General features: G+C 35.7%; 1 long non-coding RNA gene across 1 annotated transcript; it reads left to right on the forward strand.

Moving 5' to 3' along the window:
• Positions 1-800: 800 nt before the first annotated feature.
• On the forward strand, positions 801-3035 carry LOC308660975. The gene is made up of 3 exons (XR_014024853.1): positions 801-1076; positions 1965-2041; positions 2811-3035. It is a non-coding gene; the product is annotated as an uncharacterized lncRNA (long non-coding RNA).
• The last annotated feature ends 7575 nt before the right edge of the window (positions 3036-10610 follow it).

The raw sequence follows: 10610 nt of genomic DNA on the forward strand, positions 1-10610 counted from the left end.
GCCAGAAGGGCAGCCTTCAGTTTAGAAAATGTTTTTCTTAAAAAAAAATCTGTGTTGCATCAGTGAGAATGGATTTGGGGCAGCTGCAGCTATTTTATCCCTATATAAATTTAATAAATCTAACCTAAACCTAATGTGGTCACAGTTAGCCAATAGGTAATGTTTAAAAAAGGTCGAGGACTCTGTTTAGCGCTTACTTAGTGGCAATTGTTCTAAGGACAGAAAAAAAATGGGGGGGCATGGAAGGAGTCTCAATAACGATTGTGCTAAAATTTAAGATTACATATAATATAGGCGGTACCGGCAATGTGTGGAAAGCTGACATTGTATAGAATGTCTAGGAAATCGATGTATGACATTTTTAGGCAAAGTATGAAATGTCAGTATTATGGTTTGTTTTAATATGCTACATAGTTACTCTCCCTAGGTATTTTGTATAATACTATTATACAGCTATTCAGGCAAAGTATGAAAAGACAGTCATGAAGAGTTTAGGTTACGATTAGTCTAACCCTAACTCTAACCCTAAAATGCCTAATTTCACATATTGAGGGTAACATGTGCACACCTTTGGTAGATGAGATTTTCTTTGCAGTGTTGGTTCTGTTTTAAACAGGTTTGCTTCCTTACTTGTTTGCGTGCTTACATGCTGATTTTGGATTTTAGAAAGTTTATATCCTGTCCTTTACAGAGTTCTAGGTGACTCACAGCAAATACATTAATACATCATTGCTATAAACTACAAATAAAAAATAGAAAACAGCAGCTAAGACCAATCATGCTTAAAAAGCAGAAATTGATAAAAAAAAAACGCAAAAACTTTGTGTGCTAAGACCATCCTTAAAATGAAGGTCTTCAGCTTCTGAAAGGTTATCAGGTATCTAGTTAAATTCTTGGTTTGTTGCTTGTTTTGTATTCCACTCAATTTTTGATATCAGTAATTGTTTCTTAAGGTTTACAACAAGAACTACGCTGAAATTTGCTCTGTGGAAAATCCAGGTTTAGGTCGATTAACATTTATATCATTTAACCCAGTGAAAGAGGAACTTATCAGTGGAGGAATCACTGGAGTAAAGGTGATGGTTTATTTTATCCTTATTATTGATAGGTTGGCTTGTTGCTGAAATGATCCGTAATATGTGAAAATGGATATTTGGGGAAGAGATCTGTATAAAACCAGGAGATACTGTAACTTGCTATTTAAAGCCCTACAGGTTTATATGTTATTCCTGATATCTCTATATGATCAGAAACCTCTTAGGTAGTTTCTATTAATAATTGGCACCTTTCAAGTACTGTTGAATGCAGGAGCTTTATTCAAAAAAGAACAATCTGGTCCATAAAAATATAATTTCCATCTCTCTCTTGACTTACTAACTAGACTTATTGGCTTCATAAAAGAAATAAGGCTCATCTTTACCCTCCCATAAAAATGTGTGTAATTATATAAATATATTGTCCAAGCAGTTTTTTTAAAAGAATAGACTGGTTTATCTTTGTGAATTAGATAACAGAGTATATCATATACTCACCAGAGAAAAACAGGCGTGGGTGAAATGTAATCAAGGTAAGTGTCGATGCCATGAATTGGGTCATTTTCCCACAGATCTCAAGGGCCCTTGGTGCTCTCTGAGCTTGGTTGTTTTCTTGTAGACGTTTCATTACCCAGACTAGGTAATACCATCAGTGCTAGCACTGAGGATGAGAGCACCAAGGACCCCTCATTTCAACCCTGACCTACAATAATCTCCTTTAATCGTATCATGGATCTCAATAAACAGTTCTTTTAAACACCATAAATGATCTGTAATTTCTCTATAATTCCATTATGTCCCAGCACTGTGTTACACTATTTCTTCTCAAATTCCTGGATATCCACTTCAAATATCAAATCATAGTTGGTTTATTTTTATGTATATTTAGGTAAGCTTATACATACATTTATATTTCTTTCTGTCTTTTAGACTTGGAAGTTTAAAGAAAAGAAGCTCCCACTTGACTTTAATCCTATTCCAATGTACAATTACAGTCTTTTCCTTAGGTACATTATTTATCTGAGTTTTGAATTACATACTATGTAGCTATGAGCTAAATCTCTGTATATATGTTTTATTGTATTTTGTTACAAATTATGTAACTTAAATGTATGGGAATGCAGTATAATGAAAGCTATGTCTAGCTAAAGAATAGGATACAAAATTAAATTCCTATGGTCATGTTATATTTGCTGTGAAAAACATTTTGAACTTAGAACAACCATTTTGAATATTCTGACTTTCAAAACAAATCCCATGTGTTCCGAGAGTCTTGTCCTAATCTTGCAGTTTGAATGTTGAGTAATATAAAGTCACCTTGAAGCAAGAACCATTTCCAGCCTTGAAACTGGCTAGTTCATATGTTTTGTTCTTTATGCAACATTTAATACATTTCAGAAATGTTATTTCATGCTTAGAGCAAAAAGCACTCAAGCTATTTCAGATTTTGTTCTGCCAAAACTCAGTCACCTCAGCTCAGTTCTCAGCAAATACGCAAATTAGCAGTGTGAAATGTGATCCTCAATAAGTGAGAGATTATTGATATTGTTTTTTCACAGCATTGTTTGTAGGTTTATAAAAAATATGCAGAAATTATTAATATTGTTTTCTCATTGCATTGTTTCTAGGTTTCTAAAACAAATATGCTTTTATTTGTTACAATGCTGGGACTCTTTCTATATCTGATTGAAGTTATTGTTTTTTAAGAAAAAAGGATTTAAAGAATGTTTATGGCATTTTCATAATTCAACATGTTGCTAATATTTTGAATTGTAGTACAGAATATCCACATATGGGGAGGAGATGGTGTACAAACATGGATTTTGATGTCACTATGCAAAGATATTACTGCTTTTCTGATGGCCACTTCTTCTGCTATGATATCAATGGGAAAATGCTACTTGAGATACTCAATGCACACCAAAGTTCTATTCTCTCTTGTGTCTACTCATCTAATGTTAACATTTTGCTTACTTCTTCAAAAGGCAATGAAAGTAAGTTGGCACCTAAAAGCAAATATACTGTACAAACATTTATCTTATCTTGTTATTGACTCAGTTATTATTTTTTTAAAAAAAATAATGGTGTTAACCGAAAGATGTTCATTAACATGGAATTTACACTGCTTAATCAGCAAGGTCATAAAAACAGAACAGATATTTTAATGTATTTAGTTACCTGTAAATTTTTCAGAAAATTGAACAGGAACAATGGGTGACACCTCAAAAGATACTACCTTTTTATCCAGTGAAGACTAGCAGATATACAAAAATTTATGTAAAATAATCTTTAAAAGGATTTATATGCTTGGCATGGATTAAATCTCAGTTGGAGCTAGTACCAGAGGTTTGAGCTTGCTTTCTACAAAGAGAAATTTATTGATTTATACTTTATATTTCTTAAATTACTACTTCCCTCCCAAATTTCTTCTTAATTCTCCTAACTATTCTATTAAACCCCTAAAAGAAATTTGCAGTTTTAAAAACCTGTTTTATTCTATGAATTCTACTGTACAATTAATACTTAAAAAGAATATATATATATATATATATATATTACAGTTGCCTCCTAAGAAGATGAGATTTGTCCCCATACTGTATTGCTATATCACTGCAGTTTCATTTGCACTTCCTTTTGGTTATTAATATACACAACAGGGAGGGAGGGAGGGAGAGTGTAGGGAGAAATATAAGGAGGAAGGAGAGTATATGTATATGCATATACCTGTGTATCTGTGTGAGAGTTTTGAATATTCGAGGGAATGGTTGGTATTGCAACCAAGTAGTAGTATGTAGAAGAAGAATTCCTGCCACAGACACAAGGAGTTCAATTGGAGGAGTCTGACCTTCCGGGGAGATTTCCAGTATGACTTGGAACGGGGAAGGGTTGCTATCAGAGTTCAGTTCTGCATTCAAGAGTGCCATTTGTGCAAGGTACTTGCACTGCTTAATAAGGAAGGAGTTAGGCCTTGGATTTTTACTCTGCAAAAAAATTTCAACAAGGAATGCTAAGGGATGCATTTTTCTCTTTGATCTTCTCATACACTCCATTGAGATGGTTCCTGAACCATACTGCACCTACTCTTTGTCATGGGCTCTTTTAACTATGCCCAATTAAGTGGGCTCAAAATATAAAACAGCCAACTCAAAATGGGTCTCTAGACAGTGCGCATGTACACACACACACACACACACACAGAAGCATTCACAAGCTATTACTGTTCACCACTACTCCACTCTTCTCCACTGCTGCTAACTACTACTTCTACTCCAACTACTCCTACTTGTGAGTCCTATTATTCCTACTCCTTGTGCATATTGCTAGAGAAAACTGTCTCTTTCTATCTGTTTCAGGCTTCTTTATATCTACAAAGCTGTTTTACAACAACAGCTTTTATAGTCAATATGCAACACCAGCTGGGGAGAGGGCTTAAAGCAGCATGGGTGCTATCCATTTCTGGGCACCATGTTCTCTCACACCTTTTGTCAAAATCCAAAAATGTAATTTACAGTATTAGGGCCATAGAAATCTCTCGTGTGCTTTTTTATGAAATATTACTTACTAGCTACAGTTTTAATTCCTCAGAATTAAGACAGATAGAAAAAGAGCATGTGCTTTAACATAGAGTACAACAGGGGTGTCAAACTGCCGGCCCACGGGCTGGATGCATCATCCGGAAGCCACGCCCATCCCATTGCCAGCAGTGGCAAAACTGTCCCGATACTTTGCGCGATACTAATACTTTGCAAAATGATATGGTGAAATACCGTATTTTTCCGCGTATAAGATGCTATTTTTTTCCTGCAAACACCTCTTCAAAAATCAGGTGCATCTTATACATGGAAAAATAATGGTAAGCTCTGCAGCCCAGGGCATGCCTGTGTTGGTTGCCATGCCACCTGGTGCAGGTGTCAAGCCCCTGTGGGCTTGCCATTAACAGGAGCTGGGAGGGGGCATGATCTTTGGCCTGCCAAACCTGTGGATTTGCCAGCTCAGCTGTTCAGCGCTCTGCCAAACAGCTGATCAGCACGGAGAGCGTCTTATACAAGGGTGCGTCTTATAGATGGAAAAATATGGTAATAGAATAGAATAGAATAGAGACAGGTTGTTCCACTGATTAATTGTTCTAACTGTGAAGAAAGTTCTCCTTAGTTCTAGGCTGCTTCTCTCTGAGATCTTGGGGGTCTTCTAGTCCAGGGCCCTGCTGTCTGTACACACAGACAGCAGGTAACAGAGCTTTGGTGTGAACTACAATTTCTGGTCTCTTGACCCAATAGCTTAATTTCAGCAAGTAGCATTTTTGGGTTTAGTTCCTTGAAATAATATAAAAGGGTAGGAAATCCATCCTAATGAAGACTATCTGCAGTCCATTATACATATTTGCAAACACCTCCTGCAAAGGGTCAAAATACCAGTGCAAAAAAACTGAAAACAAGAAAATTGGAAGTATAAAAAAAGTTACAGAAATCAAGGGAAATTTTTATACAAGATTGTCATAATAAAAGAACAAAACCAAGCATCTGGAGAAAGAAGGTGTTCAGATGAATGTATAGAAGATCAAACAGAATAGAGCTGGAAGAGATCTTGGGGGTCTTCTAGTCCAGGGCCCTGCTCAAGCAGGAGAACCTGTACCATCTCAGACAAGTGACAGGCCAGCCTCTTCTTAAAAACCTCCAGTGATGGAGCGCCCACGATTTTTAAAGGCAAGCTGTTCCACTGGTTAACTGTGCTCACTGTTTAGGAAGTGTTTCCTTAATTCCATGTTCCTTCTCTCTTTGATTAGTTTCCAACCATTGTTTCTTGTCCTGCCCTCTCCTGTTTGGGAGAATAATTTGAGCTCCCTCTTCTTTGTGGCAGCACCTGAAATATTGGAACACTGCTATCGTGTCACCCCTAGACTTTCTCTTCATTAAACTAGACATAGCCAATTCCAGCAACCGTTCCTTATATGTTTTAGCCTGTCTTCACTCTTTGTTGCTTTTCTCTTCACTCTTTCTAGAGTCTCAATAGCTTTTTTACATCATGATGACCAAAAACTGGATGCAGTATTCCAAGTGTGGCCTTATCAAGGCATTGTAAAGTGGTATTAACACTTCATGTGATCTTGATTCTATCCCTCTGTTAATGCAGCCTAGCACTGTGTTGGTTTTTTGGCAGCTGCATCACACTGCTGTCTCATATTTAAGTGATTGTCCACTAGGACTCCAATCTAGTTCTAGACTAATATTTCCCACTTGGGCAATGTCCATATGTATTGATTTCAATTCCTGGATTTTTCAGCAATTAATATGTTGACTGGGGACAGATATGCATTGACATACAAGTTTGGCCAGGTTGGAAATAATGATCTAGTTAGAGGGGCCACACAATGAACTTCCCTTCAGGTTTTACAAGGAGAAAATGCCATAAGATAGCACCTTTTGTATTCATTTATTGTGATTCAAGGTAAAATGAGGACCCAGATTGTTGGGGGCAATTAAGCTGACTTTGTAATAATGCCGCTTGGGGTGTGTGTGAAAGCCCTAATAAGCAGGCATATACATAGAATGAAGGCTACTGCTAAGCTTGTAAGCCGCCCTGAGTCTTCGGAGAAGGGCGGGATATAAATGTAATAAAAAATAAAAATAAATAAAATTTATGCACATACGTTTATTTCTTTGTTCAATGCATATAACTGCCCACCTCACATACGTGGATTCCAACTTTATATATGTAACTGGATCTATGTTTTTCTTATCTTTTTAATCCAGTAAAATCTTGGAATGACCAAGGCTGCTTGCTGCATGTATTTCAAGGTCATTCCAAAACGGTTACAAAGCTTCTACTGCACCCAAACACTACTTCTTTATTTATCTCTGGATCTCTAGATGGATCGGTCAAACTCTGGTCATTCGATACTATGGATGCTTTTTACAGGTAGCTGAAAAAAAACTTTTTTTCTAAAATCCTCATATCCCCTGAGTTGAATCCAAAGACACTGTTATAAAGAAAGTTTCCTGAGCATCAGTCCATGTGTTTCCTATATTAAAATGTGTACTATAAAAATCAGGGAGCTTCAGAAGCTTTTTTAAAAAAAACTTTATATACCAACATTGACAGTGGTATAATTGTGAGTATACTTTGCAGCTCTGGAACATGCAGAGGATGTCAGATTATCATTATTTTCTCTTGTTATCTTGGAGGTAACCAGTAACTAAACTCTTCTTTGAACCCACTATCAGTGCATCAGATTATGAGTTAATGAAAACTCTTCATTCCCTTTCAACAATTAAATAGCATGTAATCTATGCCTTAATTTTTTAAAGAAATATTGGGTAGCTTGCAAAAAAACCCCCAAATCATATACTACCCACTTCTGGAAAGCTAAAAGATAAATAGCAAGGGAATTTTAAAAATATAAACACATGCTTTTAGCTATGGCGATATAGTGGTAAACCTGCATTAAGAAGCCTTTTGGTAGGGAGAACAAAGGAATAGCAGCTATAAAAATGCATATACAAATATCAGGGCATGGAAATTCCATTACAAAACACTGACTTTAATGGAGCCATGGGGAGAGGATTGATTGCAGACACTGTTACCTGCTCTGATTTCAGATGAAAATAAAGTGGTGAAACTGAAGTCAAGAATCAGGCTTATGGTAAAAAATTCCACCTACGGAAAGCAGGGAATTTTCATGAGCTACGCAAATGTTATGGAAGTTTTCACTGATAGAGTAATGTCAGCAACATTGTATATATTAAAAGGGAAAAGAGTTTTCAGCAAGAAATACAGAAAGAGAAAGCTGTACAAACATCAGGTTAGAAATGAGAGTCTATGAGACATTCTGTTGGCAGTTTAAAAATATTCAGAAGGACTTAGAGTGACAGGATACCTCTGGATGAGTTTCATATCAGTTACAATAAGTAGGCTAGTATTAAGCTTTTAGAATATAAAAATATAAATAGAATATAAAAATATAAATATTAAAGTTGTAGTGCAGAACAGGGTTCAAACTAAGCTGGAACTAATATTAATAAAATAATATTAATAAATAAAATAATATTAATAAAAAGTTATTTTGAATTACTGTCTATAAAATAAATTTATTTTTATAAAAATGTTGGATTTTTCCCTTGCATGAATCCTTGTAAATATCTCAGTGATGCATACAGTAACTATGGAATTATATTCTAAAACATATATGAGGACTCTGGTTCAATTATACACATTTTGTTATCATTTTGTGAACATGTTTAATTTTGTTCAATTATACACATTTTATTATCATTTTATGAACATGTTTAATTTTGTTCTGTAACACATTTGAAGCTGGTTTCTTCAGCAGTACATAACTGGCAACTGACTTCTTTTTTCTTCTTACATTTGGTCTATATTATCATTCTTCTTTATCCAGTTTATCCCTCTTCCAAGAAGGAATACTTTCAATTGGCACGATGGAAGATAAATTTCTTTACTGCTGTTCAGCTCACAATGTTCATATTTATGATCTGAATTCATTTACCAGCTTTTGGAGTCATGTTAACAGCCCAATAAGTCACTTGCACATCTATAGCGCTGTTGGGAAATCCAGCAGGGTGGCTGCAATGGGTGTTGACAACAGGTATGTGAAAATGATAATAAAACTGGCAATCTTCCTTTAAACTGTCTTAGGATTTTTGTTAGGTATTAATGTTTTTAATATGAACTCGTGACCTCCCGGCTAGACTACTGCAACGCTCTCTACATGGGGCTGCCCTTGAGGACCACTCGGAGGCTTCAACTGGTGCAGAATGCAGCTGCGCGAGTTGTTATGGGAGTTTCCCGATACTCCCGTGTAACACCTCTTCTCCGTGAACTCCATTGGCTTCCGGTTGCCCTCCGGGTGAGATTCAAGGTGCTTGTAATGATCTATAAAGCTCTCAATGGCTTGGGTCCGGATTATCTAAGGGAACACCTGCTGCCGGCATCAACTTCCCATCATCCCGTGCACTCCCACAGGGAGGGCCTTCTTAGGGTACCGCCGGTCAAGGAATGCCGGCGGGTTATCCCCAGGGGAAGGGCGTTCTCTGTGGGTGCGCCGGCCCTTTGGAACCATCTTCCCATGGAGCTTAGGACTGCCCCCGACCTTCGCTCATTTCGCAGGGATTTGAAAACTTGGCTTTTTGAGCTGTCTGGCCCAGACTGAGGGGTTTTAATTATTTATTAATGGGGTTTTAGTTTAAATTCAGGGACTTAATTTAATTTTAGTTTTAATTCGATTTTAACTTTGTATGTATGTATTTTTAATTTTTCCCTGTAAACCGCCCTGAGTCCTACGGGAATAGGGCGGTATACAAGTTTAAATAATAATAATAATAATAATAATAATAAATTCTGATAAGAACTGAAATAGTGCCCAAATAAGTACATTTGTAGATAATAATATCTTTTAAAATGTTATCATATATAACTAAAATAAACTTCACTAATTTATGACGGCTGTCTATAGGGAAGCATTTTATGACAACAAAACCATTACTTAAGATTTATGTATGCTATAACTGTGAAGTGTTTTTTTTTAAGATATACTGAATTTTCTCTGTTTATTTTCAAAGTTTAAGAATATTGTCTCTTCAAACTGGGAAGAGATTATGCACCGTTCTGCCACCTCCTTATCCCCCTATGCTTCAGCCAGTTCTCAGTTTCACCTACAACCGAACTTGTGGAACTATTTATTTTCTATTGACACACTATGATATATGGATTTATACAGCAAGGTAATAGAAAGTATGACACCTCTATTTTAATAACAGTTCAAAATAGTAATTATTATTTTTGGAGAGGATAATGAGTTGGATGTGAAAAATGAGAAAAGTTGAAGTTAAAAATCTAAGGGGAAAAAAATAGCAAGTACCTTTTTCTGTATTTAAATTTTAATATGTGGTAGAATTGATGGAATTAATTTATAGAAAAGGGCCAAGACTTGTAACATCAGGATGTTGTGGATCTTATTTCAATGAAAAAGAAAGCATCTTTGTTTTGCTGATATATTTCAAAACTAAAATGAAACACACATAGTGTATACTTGCTTTCAGCTTCAAATGTCTTAGCAAATAAAAACATTTTAATAAATGTAAGCAAAACAGTTGCAAAATGTATGTATTTGTTTTTGTATGTCCACAGTATAATTATGTTGTGCCAATTTTGCTTGTGTTTTTAATTCATAAAAATAATTAAACTGTTAATCTGATAAAAAATTAATATATAATAATATGAATTTGCTTCCAATCCACAGTAATATGCCATCTTGAAATATATGATACATTTTATAAATTCTTTTTTCTTAGTGTTCATAGTGCCTTTTGATTTTCTAATTTGCATGGGAAAGAAATAAGAGAAAGAATGAGCTATCTTTGCTGCCCAATATATACATTTGCTTAGCTGAATAATTAGGATGACTTATTACTTGGATGATCCTAAAGATTTCTTCTTCCCATATTTGGGCCGACAGGTGTATCAAAAAACACTCAAAACATATTTCCTCCCCTGTCTCTTCCCTCCCTGATACAGCTGACAAATTGAGAAAGAGCCTGTGGCCCAAGGGTCAACACACCT

The sequence above is a fragment of the Vipera berus genome (assembly GCF_964194415.1).
Source record: "Vipera berus genome assembly, chromosome: 2".
In the NCBI taxonomy this organism is placed as follows: domain Eukaryota; kingdom Metazoa; phylum Chordata; class Lepidosauria; order Squamata; family Viperidae; genus Vipera; species Vipera berus.